Source organism: Oreochromis niloticus, linkage group LG1 (genome assembly GCF_001858045.2).
Source record: "Oreochromis niloticus isolate F11D_XX linkage group LG1, O_niloticus_UMD_NMBU, whole genome shotgun sequence".
NCBI lineage: Eukaryota > Metazoa > Chordata > Actinopteri > Cichliformes > Cichlidae > Oreochromis > Oreochromis niloticus.
In genome coordinates, this window is record NC_031965.2 from 21,667,189 (window position 1) to 21,682,122 (window position 14,934).

The window sequence follows — 14,934 nt, forward strand, 5'->3', positions numbered from 1 at the left end:
GTACATGCATCCATCATTCTTCTACTACATGACATTAGTCTGTAAACAAGAAGAGGAGAAAAACTATTACATAACACTGCTCTGGATTTTCATATTAAAATGTTATTCTATTTATGAATAAAGAGCGTTGATGGTCTCTCTCTCTCTCTCTAGTATATATATATATATATGCAGTGAATTTCAAATATAAAGTTCCATAAATAATTCCCATCCATATCTTTATTCTTTCGAAACCCCCTAAATCCAACATTTACACATCTGAATAACACTAATGGCACCAAGAAACACTTAAGTCCTAGCATTATCGAGCATCCTACTGACTTTCAGCAGGCGCTGCATACACAAGCAGGTTCCATTACTTTTAGACAACTATGCAGGCTTTTTTGTGATGGGAATCTACTAAAATAAAATCTTGCAGCGGATAAAAAGCCGAGTACTGCAGGTGAAGCCGTATTCAGTGTGTAATTCTTTAAACCCCCAAAAAGTCTAGAAAATAAAGACAAAAACACCAAAAGGGAAAAATAAGAGAAAATCTATCTGAAATTGTTATTTCTGTACGCATTTCATTTTAGAAATTGTGAAATCACTGTCAAATCTAGGTTCTGGGCTCGGAGACTGCACACATACAGCTGAAATAGGGGCATAAAACTAAAGCATTACCATTCACATTATTATACACGTTTCCTATTCCCTTCTCTTGGATGAGCAATTTCAATGGTTCCTCTTCCATGCCAGAAGCATTTGTGAACATAAATGATAACACAGGCTTTTACGATTTCTGTGCACTTCCTTGTTTTCTAGCTTTAAGAAAACCATAAAGTCCTCTGTCTGTACTGTATGTGTTAAATGAAGTGTGCAGCATCCGCATGAGTGTACGCGCATGTGTGTGTGTGTGCATGGTCACTCACACATGTTTGAATAACATGCTGAGGAAGTGACAGACTAAAGCTGCATGATGGGGGAGGACACAATGTGGTATTTTTTCTTCCATGAGCCTGTTTTCTTTTTTTTGTGGACTGACCAGACGCCATTTCATCACCGACAACACAGGCCCCAAGAAGACATCCCAGGAGAGATGCAAGATGCAGAAGGATGGCAACTGCACCACAAAATGAAATGAGAAGTCAGGGAGGTGCAGAGAGAATGAAGAATGAAGACAGGAGGGGAAGAGAGGACGGCAACTTGACAGAGAAACAGAAAATGATACAGCAGTGCTCTCTTATTAATGCCAGTCCACCAGTCAATGAATCTAAAAAAGCTTAGTGGTTTTGTAATATCTACGTCATCCACCTGTTCTGTGTCCTTTTCAGAAAGGACATAAACACGCACTGGAAGGTTACGCACTTCAACTTGTCTGCAACAAAAGAGACGTCTGCATCCTGTTAATTTGCAATTCACCGACTCTCCAGTGTTGCTGTTCGAAAATCAGCCTGCAAACAGTTCACGGCTAGTTGGCCAGTTGTTGCTATCGTAATTTTTGTTGTTGTTGTTGTTGATGTTTTCTTGTGCATCTTTTAATGTCATGGTAAAGATGTCAACTGAGCATAGGGTTATCCTTGGGCTTATCATGTCAAGCAATACAAATTCATTTCATATTCATCAGAATGGTTGTTCTCTGCAGGGGGTTCATGGCGCTACCTATCCCACTCCCCCTTTTCTCTTTGATTTGGCTCATTTGAGCAGTGCGGTCCCCGGCAGCTTGTTAGAACTGCCACCTCAGTGACTCTGCCCCCTGGATGGAGAGAGAGGGGGGAGATGGGGGAGATGGCAGAAATGGAAGGGGTGCTCAGAGGGGTGTTGAGGGGGTGCTGGATGATAGGTTAGGGAGGCCTACCCCAGAGCGCTTTCACAAGTCACGGGTGAGCAAGCAAGGTTCAGTGAGTGAGAACTGAGAAAACCTAAACAAGGCACACCATCTACTGGCTAGGCACGAGTACTGCTGTCTGCTTTGAGTGAAGAGGTTGAGAAGAGAGCACTCCCATCAACAAAAGGTCAAAAACAGAGTCTCTGTCTATTGTTAGAACTGCTTTCACTCTGAAACTGCCCATATTTACTGAAATATTACAATGCTGAGCTCTGACAGATTCAAATGACTTCATTTGCCATGTCTGTTGCCAAATCTGCCAGAAGAATCTATTATGTTGCATCCAAAGCAGTTTGTCAGAGCAGCCACAAACAGACATACAGATGCATGCATGCAAAATGACTGAAAATCAAATCATTCAGAAAACCAAAGAGGCAACGGCGAGAAGGGAGCTTGTCCTTTTTTATTATTATTGACAAGCTCCAGAAATAATACCTTTAGGTCAAGGGACAAGAGACTTAACTGCCCAAATTACCCATAATGACTCACATCTGTAGCCTGTGCCTCAGTTTCACTTCAATGTAGCTGAAATGTTTAAATGCAAACCTTTATTAGAAACGGGCGGGAGACTGATGCTCAAAACGGGAAACGGGGGAGAAAATGATTTCATAAAAAGTGGGATCATTGTTTTCAACCTTTATCTATTTCCCAAGGTCACGTTCATTTATCACAGCGGGGTGTGCAGTAGACACTGGACAAAGAGTTGAATATGTAATTGCAGGTGAAGAATAAATAGTGTGATGTTTGGGGACGAGGGGCACAACATATTCAGCATTAAGACTTGGCCTGACTAGATGTCCAGACATGATATAACCTTGGGGATGTGCCAGAAACAAAAAATGAAAGATAAAAGGGGGTGGAGGGGGGGTTAAATGCAGACAGGGGGGTACACATACACACAAACACACACACAGGCACTCACATAACAGCTGAAAGAAATTGCATGGCGCAAACCTATTGAGAAAACATTTTCATTTTCTTCCATCTGTACATACATAAAATATGGTGAGGTGCCATTACTGAACCCCGTAACTGCCCTCCATCCTCCTTCTCTTCACCGCATGAAAAAAAAAATCTAATTTTCCCATCACTGGTATAGAATCCCCCCTCCAGACGCGTACACACACACACACATGCATGTACACCCCGAGCAGCCCCACCCACCACCGATTCCGGCCCACATTCAGGCTCCCCCAGCCCCTCCCATCTACACACTCATAGTGATGCACCATTTCTTTCTCTAAGCAAGGCTCCATTTTGTAATAAGTTCTGATCAGTGTTTTAACCAATTTGCATTCAATCCTAAGAAAATGGAGGAAGAGACTTGGTGGAGGGGAAAATGGTGAGGATAGTGTAGCAGAGAGAGACGCACAGGGGAATAAGAGTGAATTATCAAACATCCAGCAGGGATTAGTGCGAATTTACACCGTAGTTGCGCGATGCTGGAAGTTTTCTATGGCTTCAAGTGCTCGTGGCTGTCTGTCACTGTTTTCACAGCTAAGTGGTCCAAATAAAAAAGCTTGACTGGCCTTTTATATGTATTTGTATTCAGCCACAAAAGCTTCCTAAGCACTGAAGAGAGAGGTGATAATGTGAATATACTGGCATTTTTAGCTAGCTGATGGCAAGAAAGAGGTAAGGAGGATATAGCAGCTTTTTTTCTGCATTTTTTGCTGCTTTTACAATAATGAGTACGAAAAATGTACACAAACCTTTTGAATCAAAAAGAAACTGTGATAGACGTTAAGCTAATATACCGTTAGAGCCCGGTTATAATACATACTCATTTATTGTGCAAACCCTTTAAAGGAAATAATGGTCATCATTTGAGTATGCATACAGATCTTCAAGATACAGCCCTCTAAAAGAACTAAACACAAACTCCATCATCATAAAGTAATTCCTTTCATTTTTAACTTTAGTGTAAACATGGCTCATTTTGCACAGCATTCTCCACAGTCAATCACGTCACACTGAGATTGCATTAGCAATAAGCTACTGATACGCACTGTGGCAGATAATGAATGTGACCATCTATGGACATGGTGTGATTAAGTGTGACCACAAGGCCAAACAATGTGAAACTATTACTAGAATGCAATAAAAAGGCACAATCAAACATGAATCCCCCTGTATTACTTACTGAAACATCACCTACTTTTTAAGGCACGGCTAACCGTTGATAGCATCGACCAAAAGAGTTCTTTTTTAAAAAAGAGTGGCAGTGATGTGATAGCATGAATGATATATTGAACCACTCCAGATAGCTAATGCTAGTGTGCGTATCACTTTTTCCTCTATGAAGCACCGGACATGTGAACAGGAAGTAGAATGGAGGGCAGAACTTCCTAAGGTCCATAGCCAGCCATGACCTGAGCGCGAGCGGGCAGCTTTTTGGGGGAAAGTTAATGGCTGGTTCAAATCACGTTAAAGGCTGTAGAGATAGCCAAGTTAATTACAACATCACTGAAGATAGGCTTTTTCCCCTGAATCTGAATAAGTTTTTCATTAATGGTGTCACAGGGATCAGCAGTTATCAGTACCTCTGGAGGGATAGCAGGGAGGGGGGAAACAATCACTGATTCTTTCACACAATTTCACCATCTAATTTCCGACCATGCATTTTGGAACAAAATTAATTTCCTTGGCTATCTAATAAATCAGAAACAAGTGATTGCTGCTGGTGCCAATCCAGGCAGGCACAATGAGATCTCTCCGCTCTGCTCTGACAGAGTGAATTGCATGTCCCTGCTGAAGCTGAGACGCGTCATGCAGACTGGGCTGTAGGTCTGCGTGGGATCTCCCTCTTCAGCCATTTCTCTACCATCGTGCTCAGTCTCATTCACATCAAGGTCTCACTTTTTCTTTTACTGGTAAGAAAGCGTCGTCAATAGTGCTACATTCTTATTGATATCTAGAGCTGTCCTCCATTATCTCACTCCTTCTTCATTAGCTCAAGTCTTCTGTGATGACATTTGTTAATATATAAGATAGAAAAATTACCCACTCTGCGATTTCAAGGTGCATAAAATTAGGATTAGATTTGTTTACATGACCTGCTCCACGCTACATTATACATGCAGCATCTTGTAAGATTCAATGCATGTTTTCCACATGGCTTACCTCTGAAACAACTGGGGGGTTTTGAAGATAGGCTATATGCTAAAATGCCTCAGGCTATCTTTACAAGGTTATAGAGCATTAAGAGTTGGAATGCACACCCAGGGAGACAAGGGGGTGAACCTTGTACGCACAAATACATACGCTCGAACACTAACACCATCACCACACTGCACCTCAGCTCTAAGGGTGCTCCCTGGGTAGCGCCTTGGGAGAAGTTGGGGGCAGGGTGCAGTGGGTAGGAAGGGTTAAACGACGGTGTTGTAAAACATTTATCTGCTTCAGATAGACCGTTAGATAGGTTGAACCTCATCCCCTGCCATTACAGAATTACCCTAACTGCTGCCATAGTGTGGCTGAGCATAGACACCGTGCCCAATCCCTCTCCGCCATCCTATTGATTTTCACACCCTGAGACAGCGTGCTCCCAAAGGGCAGTAAATTATAGGGCGTTTTACAGGGAATTACACCTGCACCGGAAACTTTACAGGGACACGGGTGTCACGGGCCACTCTTGCTCTCTCTTCTGAAACTGGACATGGAGAGCTCAGTTCAACCATTTTATTCACACACATTAAAGCGTGCACGCAAACAACTATATTAACGGCGGTTTCCCCAGCACAAGAGGAATGTATACCTACAGCTATGGCATTCAAATTCAAACAGGCATGTAAGAAAACATTTCTAAGTTTATTTAGAAGGCGTATTACTTTCCCTATATAAACACTATGACTGTAAAATAAGGGATGATGCACACATGATTGCCTGGGTTTCATACAAAGAAATCACAGTTCTAGTCTGCAACTCCTTCAGAAATGTTTTCATTTTAAACATCAGCTAAAATTAAGTTAAGCTCCAATGCAACAAAAAAAAATCTATCATGCATAGGCATGACAGTGCCAAAAAGCAAAAGTAACTGCTTAGGTTCCACATGATTAAATACAAATATTATTCAAACTCTTTAAAAATACAGTTTTCTTGTATTAGAACATAGGATACAGTAGTTAAACTTCCAGATGTGTTCTGGATCAGATGACGTCGGAGCTGTAGGTGCTACTTTGTAAACGATATGCCTGTTTGTGTTTATGCTTTGTTTATTACGTTTTTGGTGTTCAGCAATGTCAAGATTGACAGGCATGGAATTTTGCCTTGAGGATAAAGGTTATTATAGGTAGGCTTAATACCTGTAACAAATGGTAAAAAATACAAGCAAAAACACAAGTTATCTCATAATAAATGTCTGCCACAAGACCGAAACATTAAACTGGATAAAAAACAGACATTTATTTACCACACCAAGCTGTTCATACTTCAAAAAGCACCAAGCCCGCTTTCCATCTTCTTGCTCAAAAGACAACTATGGAACAGATAGGCAAGATATAATGCTAAGCGATTACCTCTACAGTGGTGGAATAAGGAATCAAGGAAGGAATTGCAACTAATAAAAGCTCCAAAACTCTGCAACACCTGGATATATATGGTTTCTTTTCATTTCTTCTCCAGCTCCACTTTCTCCTAGTAAAACTAGCTCTCAACAGCAGCACTCACTGACCTCAGGATAGCCCTGCAAACATCAAAGACCCTTTATCTGTTCCAGGTGTGGGCTGACTCATGCTGTGAGTGTGTGTGAGAGAAAGTGAGTGAGAGAGAGATGCAGATGTTTATGTACAAGAACAGATTCAGAGATCCACAAGAAACTTACAAAACTAAAACAGGAGAGCAATACAAACTCATTTAAGTCCCCAAGCATGTGAAAGCAATAGGATAGCCTTGTACACAGGCACTGCTCAGGCCCAGTACTTTGTATCCAGACAATGTGTCTACACACAGCTGAGACAGATTGAAGTTCACACGTAGCATCGGAATGTATCTCAAAGACATTTCAGTTAACCCATGTGATTAGATTTTGCCTTCTGCATGGCTGCAATTTGATTTCATCAGCGACAGACTAGAAAATAATGCCACACAGCTACAAAAGAGGACCGCGGTGTGTGAGCACAGTTTTTAAAACATGGCCAGGGTTATTTAGCACTGGTAAATTATGTGAAGATAGATTGTGCAGTTAGTCCTCAATGAGCTGTTACTGCAATACCACCTGGTTCACATAAGACAGACATACAGCCGCACAAAACAACGCCTGCAAAAGATGACAGATAAATAGATAAATACAAACATGCAGACTGGTACTGAGCAATATGCCGCACAGTAGTGACCTCAGCCTTTGGCTGCTCCCCCTTACTCTGTCTGGTTTCAGGTTAAACTTGACCCCACACACTTGACCTTTGGGGCTTGCATAGTGCTGGTTGAGCTGAGAGAGGCAAGGGCACAGCTGTGAGGGAGGGTCCACGGCAGGACAGACTCCCCTCTGACAAAGGGAGAAATTCAATTGAAGCATATTAGTGTCCAAGTAGTTGAATATCACTCATTCTAGCTAACTGGAAACATCTTTTCTTCAGCGCTCAAGGCAGCTTCCATTAACCTCTAAAACAGTGGGAGGGTCGGGGTTGGGCGGGTCACACAGAAGAGAGCCCAGCTTCAACTTTGCCAGCACTTCCCTGCAGCACTCTATTTTTAACCTGTGATACATATTGCTCTGGTCATTATTTTCAATGTTTCTGTCCTGCACTGTCAAACGCCTTGCAGGTTTGATGTATGAATGGTGGTCCATCACTTACATTGTTCCCCAGGACAACCAATGAGTGTGTGGTTCCCTGCAGTGGGACAGACAAAGACAGATACATGGGCCCGGCTCAGGCCACAGGCACCAAGGGACACTTCTCAGGACAGCTTACAAATAGGACTGAGAGAGAAGGGATGAAGCTGAATAAAAGCTGATACTCCACAGAGCTGTTCAACCCATAACTGTCACCTCTGCAGATTGAACAGCCATCCCAAATGAAGATAAACTATCGATCCACAGAGTAATATCTCGTGTTTGGTAAGTCTACAATGAGAAGAAGAGTTGCCAGAGAAAAAAATTCTCTTGCTATTTGAATATTGATCTCAATAGCAACACACAGACTTTCCAAGAATGAAACAGGAAGGCATTTAGGAGCTGAATCCAACTTCACTCTGTGAGCTCCTTTATAACAAATTAAAAACAAGAGGAAAATCATACTGAAATTGGGTCCCATCTCGCTGCAACCTCCCTCCACCCACACGCCTTTTCCCCCCTGCCATCCCCAATGTCTCTTTTCTCCACAATCAGTGTCAGAAGAAGCAGTGAGGAACGGTTTGTGAGAAACACTTATCTAGCACAGCGGCAGAGCCCTGTTCCTACACCCTTTATCTCACCAGGAGATGGAATTCAATATACAAAAACCCCATCATGCAGCAGCATCACGCCTGTGCTGGGGATAAGGGCAGGGTTGCCAGGTAATTGGTTGGTGGTGGACGAACACAAGGTTTGAGACTACCCGTGGAGGAGTGGAGATTACAGGAAGGGGTGGAGGGACTGGGTAACTGGTAGTCAGTGGGGGGGGTGGGGGTTCTTGACAAGCTTTCTCTACACCCCCACCACCCTCCTTCCCCTTCATCCATCCATCCTTACCCCTCCTGTTCATGTAATCTGCAGCCCCACAAATGTACACATGTGCTTGTTGGCTGGTGTGTGTGTGTTTTTTTGAGCGCTGCAATGAATAACGAAAAAGGTCGAGTCTATTTGTATAGTCCCTATGTCACAACATTACCACAAACCCCCTCCAAATAGAGAAAAAATTGCCTAGGCCTACTTTGTTTCTATTATGCAAGTTTGTATTTAGCATATGTGCGCACATTAATTAAGAAAACCCATCACATCCATGACATTTAAATTAAAATTAAAGCAGATAATGTCAGAAGAACTGAGTATCATCGTGGAGCTAAAATAATTCCTTTCCTTTGAGATAATGTAAAAGGGGATTGGAGGGTGATGATCCTGCACGTGCAGTGAGAGCGGTGAAAGAGAGAAGGCGCACAGGAAATCCACTGGTACACCATTTCCCGTTTTCCAGCGACTCCTCAAGATAGCAGGCATGGTGAAGGGAGAGATAAAGGAACATGTGAGAGAAAGAGAAAGAAAAAGTCATTTCTTTGATTTATTTATGATGGAATGAAGGTATGCTGAACGCATCAGAACATGCAGCAGTGGTCATACTGTCAGGAAAGATGAAGTGTCTTCATAGTCGACTGAGCGAAGAGCAAGGAAACGAAAGAGGGGGAGACAGAAAATTAGAGGGAGAGAGAGAGAGAGAGAGAGAGAGAGAGAGAGAGTGGAGGGTGGCTATACTGCAGAAGGGTGTTAACCATCTCATCTCTACCGCACCACCGCACTCGCCACAAAATGGCTACTTCGCTCCTTCTGACAACCGGCACCGAGTGGGGGGGGGCATCTGAACCACCGCTATCTCATCTCCCACCTCTGTAGCCTATTCTTCAACCTCAACTATTTCTCATATTTATGGACTCGTTTCATGCACCACTCTGCTGAGTGGCTTTTTACCTACACGGATTTACAAAATTGAATTAATCAATTAAATAATCATTTCCTCATTTTTTTCACATTAGTGTTTTTATGATTAAAATAACCTACTTTTAACTTTAGACAAAATAGTGTCCTTGCGGCTGCAGAGAAAAATTTCCATGTAGATCCCATGCATAATGCATCAGGAACAATGCAGTTAAGTTCTGTAAACAGATGTAATAGATCCACAACATGTTGGTATGCCGATGAATCTGAGAACTTGCAGAAAGAGCAGCTGAAAAGGGGAAACGGCACCAAAACACCCAAAGAATCACATGTTTTCACAGCGTGCTTCAGAAGTGAAATCAAAAAATAAGCATGCACACTGGAATAAAAACAGAGCAGCTAGTGAGCAAGCAGATTGCTGCCTAAAACACAGGACATGAGCTCATGACCAGAACAACATCCCCCTCTGCAGGCAAAAAGAACACAACCACTGTCCACACACACAAAAAAATGCTTTAAGATGGAACCTTGGAGGCCATTTCCTTTATTACTTTACATCTATTTTGTGTTATTGTGTTGCTATTTGAAGACCACTTCAGAGAGAACACTTTCAAACAAAGAGACGTGTTGCTTCAACAAGCAGAAGAGAGCCCATGATTCATACTGCCAAAGAGTACACGTGTACATCACACGAAGTACATGCATGCAGCGAGCCTCATCCCACAGAGGTTGTGATAAAATGTGGGTCTAATTGAAAATGTTGATGAACACCAAATTGAAAAATAAAATCAACTTGTTTCCTCCGCTCCCTCGTTCAGCCTATCCATTCTGCTCTTATAATTATGTAAACAGAGCCATCTCCAGTGGAAATCACCTTGCCATAAAAACTGAACTGTGTATTCCACCAGCTAAGATTTAATGGGTCACAGACAGACAACGGTCCAAAACTGAAATTGCTGAAGTTTTTATACTGCTGGAATTGCAGATAGATGTGCATTTACATAAACTAAGCATAAATGTACTGCATGTTCAGGACTGCTCTGAATCTTCACCTTGTAGCTGATAAAAAATTGAATGTCTTCCATTTCAGTTCAAATAAGTTTGACAAATGCAGAGAGTAAAGCAAGAAAGTTCAAAATAGTGAGAGAATATCAGCAAACACACCACACCAAACCTCACACCATTCATTTTTTGAGTGTTTTGGATTAATATAAGTGACAAGAGAGCCTTTTAGTGATTTTTCATCTCTATACAGACACGATTTTGACATGATTCTGTCATATCATCAAAGCACAACATTATCAAAAATCAGCTGCATATCATTAAATTAAAAAGAAATACTATTACCATTCCTAAAACACATATAGCACCACATTTGCTAAGTAAAAGTCTGGTAAATGCTGACTACTGTAGACACGTGACTTTCTTTGTTGTAGCAGCAAAAGCAAACAATGCGCTTCATTTACACGCACTAACTTAATCTAAAATAATTAATCACATCTTTATTACAGTGTTTAATATCTGTAGTATATGATATAAAATCATTTTAAAATGTAAGATAACATGCCTGTCAATACCTGTACATTATCATTCTGCTCAGAAAAATTAAATATAAAAAATAAACTTGATTAAAAAATATCCCAGGTGCTTATGTGGTATTGGTTTTTGCTACAATTTATCCAGCGATTGACCTGGCACTTTTCCCTCTGTGTTATGGACGACTTTACAGCAGAGCCTTTGAATCAACTGATGCTTTAGCACAAGCCCTCAACTCCAAGGTTATTTCTTCAGGATTTCCTTTAAGTTCTTTAAAGAAGAGCTGGCATTTGGAATACATATTATACATAAAAACTTGGTCAAATAAACTAACAAAAGTTAGGAGATCAGTGGCATCAAAGCATTCCTGGGTTGGCTCAAACCACACGATGAGCCTTGTGTCTTTGTGAGCAGACGCTCGTAGATGTTCAGCACATTTTGGAGCCTGGCTTTAGATTTTTTCACAAGATTATCTTTTGGTCTTTGAAGCCCAGAACCCACCTGCTTCAATCCTAACAGCGCTACCCCTCCGGTTTCCAGGCTGCGGCTCCATTGGTCAACATAAACAGCACCTATAAGCTTTACCCTCGGGGGGGATTCCTGTTTATTACTGACCAAAGTCTGTGAAGAAGCCCTGCAGAGATCTTCAAGAAAGCTCTGGTAAATATGCTCCCTATGAAATATGAATCATTTGGGAGAGTTGCTGGCAATCTGAAATAATTCTGTGAGTACAGACAAGTCAACTTGGATCCCTGATACAGTCTTGTGGATTTTACCTTAATAGGAATCCAAAGAATCAATGTGACAAGTGACTCTGCTAAAAAACAAATAGCTATATATTTGTAAACTTAGATCAAGATTAAGTGCATTTCAATTAAAAACTGCTTGAAGCACCATAAAAGAATAATCCACAAATATGCCCATGAGCTGCATGTCATTTGTACGTGGTCTGAACTACTAAACAAATCAGAAGCCATGAAATGTATTTATGTTTGCTATTTGTTCTCATTTTACTGGATTGTGTAATCTGATGCTCATCAGACCCAACTTGATCTACATACCATATACAAAAGCTATACAGAAGTCTTCAAAGACATAACTAAATACAACAAATCCCAGCAAGACTATAACAACATGGTTGAAACGAAGCAAAATGTCAATGGAGCTACCAAATCGCCTTTTATGAAACCAGGAGTTAGTAAGCAGAGGACTGAATGAAAAGGGGTCATCTTGCATGCTACCTTCAAGGTAGAATGAATAATAAATGGGCTAGCAATGGACACAGAGAGGTGTTATCAATATTTTAATACTCGCCCCTCTAATTTGAGACTTACTTTTTCAGACTGCCACCAGTGTCCCAACACATATTCTTAACCTTTACTTGGCAATATGCTGATTGCACGCACGCAACCTTGGAGCTGGCAACACTGAACTTTGGGATTAAACCAAATAACATAGAGTTACGTTCATGTGACTCATAAGAGGTAATGTAAGGCAATTGAAAAACAAATCATCGCTATTATCTGAAATTAATTATAGATTTTTTTAAGTATGTTGTTTTAATGGTCATTGTATTTCTCTACAGCTTTTACTAGAGATGAAATTTAAATTGCATGAAATAAATGCATTTAAACAATTATACTAAACTTAAGGTTCTCAAACTTTATTTCTTTTAACTTTAGTGCCTATGCAGTCAGCTTCAAACACTGGAGGCAAATGAGATCTATTCCTCTGTCAGGCTTTGTGTGTAAATCCTTTTGTCGTCCCCTCTCTCATAAAGTGTCGCTGTCCTGATTACCCTGCAGTGCGGTAGAGAAGCAAATGGATGAGCGGGAGCGGAGGGAGCGGGGTGAGGTGGGAGGTATGCGAATGAGATGCTCACTGACCCTGCCACCATCACAAAACACCAGTCTGATCTAATAACCTGACTGACTGAACGAGCGGGTGGATTGGTACATATCAGTCTAGTTCTGCCTAGCCGCAGCTCTTGCTTAAGCATCAACCACTCCATGAAAGCCAATCATCAGACATCCACCACAACAGCACAAAAACTACTAATGTAGCTTGTAGATGTTGATGTTGATGCCTGAAATAACAGTAAAAGCAATTTTGCTCACAACTTTAGTTCAGAACAGTCCTTAAAGGACAAATGCAATCTGTATACAGTCTGCATTTTCCCTCGATTGGTTACTTTTAAATAACTTTCCGGTCTTCACTGAAGGGCGCCGCTATGAAGGTTAAGTCAATATTTAAAACAAAAGATGTGGTTCAGTAATGATTGAGGGACATTCTGTAATGACAGAAAGGCGCTATGATTGGGAGTATAATTATTTGTGTATAGCACTGTCACCTTAAATATCACAAAGCTAGCCTTGTCAGCCAGAGACGTACCCTTATACCACCGTCTACGCCCCTCTGAAGTTAAGAGTTCAGTTTCGATCAGCCAACAAATGGGATGAAGTTAATTTTTTAATCTAAAACACTTTTGGAAAGTTTGATTCCTGCTCACTCCTATCTCTCAAGTGCGCACTCCAGGAGTAAGTTGCGCATATACTGAGCAAGAGACTTGAACACCCAAGTCACATAGATTCCTGCACAACAGCCCGCAGACAGGCCTATGCGCTGCTCCTCAGAAATCAGCAAAACGGACAGTAACACCAGGGACTGGCTGCATCTCACGTCTGTTCGCATTAAATGAGAGGCTGACGATGTTAATTAGGCAGAGTAAATTTACATCAACAAATTATGTAAGTAGCTTCAAGAGTAACAAAGCGTGATACCAGTTAAGTCACAGTTTGGCAAGCGCTGCCCTGCCACTTCATGCTGATGTGGCCATGGTCGATCAAGCAGAGAAACCTCAAATGCCAATTAGACATGAGTGGGTAATTGTGTCGGGGGGGCTGGTGGCACAAGGGAGTTTGTTACAATGTCCTGAGGCACTCTGTGTTTCCATCCTTCCCCGACATACAAAGTGACACATCTGAGTTCAGTGATAGGGAATTTTTTTCTCTCTCACAATCACGCACACACACTCACACACGTAAAAGGAATGACTGCTTGACTGTCAGGGAAAAAAAAGATCATTGAAAGGAGGATTTTAAGCAGCTACACTTTTACAGTTTTTTGGTAGAGTAGTTTAGAAACCAATATATGAAAATGAAGACAGTCTCACTTACAGTGCCATGAAAAAGCATTTGCCCCCTCCCGGATTTCTTAAGTTTTTTGCGTATTTGTCACACTTACGTGTTTCAAATCATCAAACAAGTTTGAATTTTAGTCAAACACAACCTGAGTTAATATAAAATGCTGTTTTTAAATGATAATTTCATTTGTTACAGGAGAAAAGCTTTCCAAACCTACTTACTGGTTGTGCCACCATTGACAGAAAGAAATGCAGTCAGTCATTTGTTTTATCTGGCAATGAGTCTTTCACACTGTGGAGTAATTTTAACCCCTCTGCTTTGCAGAATTGTTTTAATTCAGCAACACCAGAGGGTTTTCGAGCATGAACGGCCTGCCAATGAATTTCAATCTGATTTAAGTCTTTAAGACTTTGACTATGCAACTATAAAACCTTATTTTTTACAAATTTGAGCCATTCAGAAGTGGACTTGCTTATGTGTTTCAAATCATTGTCCTGCTGCATAACCCAAATACACTTGAGCTTCAGGGCACAAATTGATGGCTGGACATTTTCCTTCAGGATTTTCTGTTTCCAGCAATTTCAGCCAGTCATCCAGGTCCTGAAGCAGCTAAGCAGCCCCAGACCACCACGCTATCACCACCATGTTTGGTGTGATGTTTTTTAATATGAAATGCTGTGTTAGTTTTATGCAGATGTTAACAGGATCAGACCTTACAAGAATAAACACCTTTTGTCTCGTCATACCACAGAATACTTTTCCTAAAGTCTTTGGGGAACATCAAGCAAGGAAAGCTTCCCTGTCACTTCTTAGTAAGTAACTGA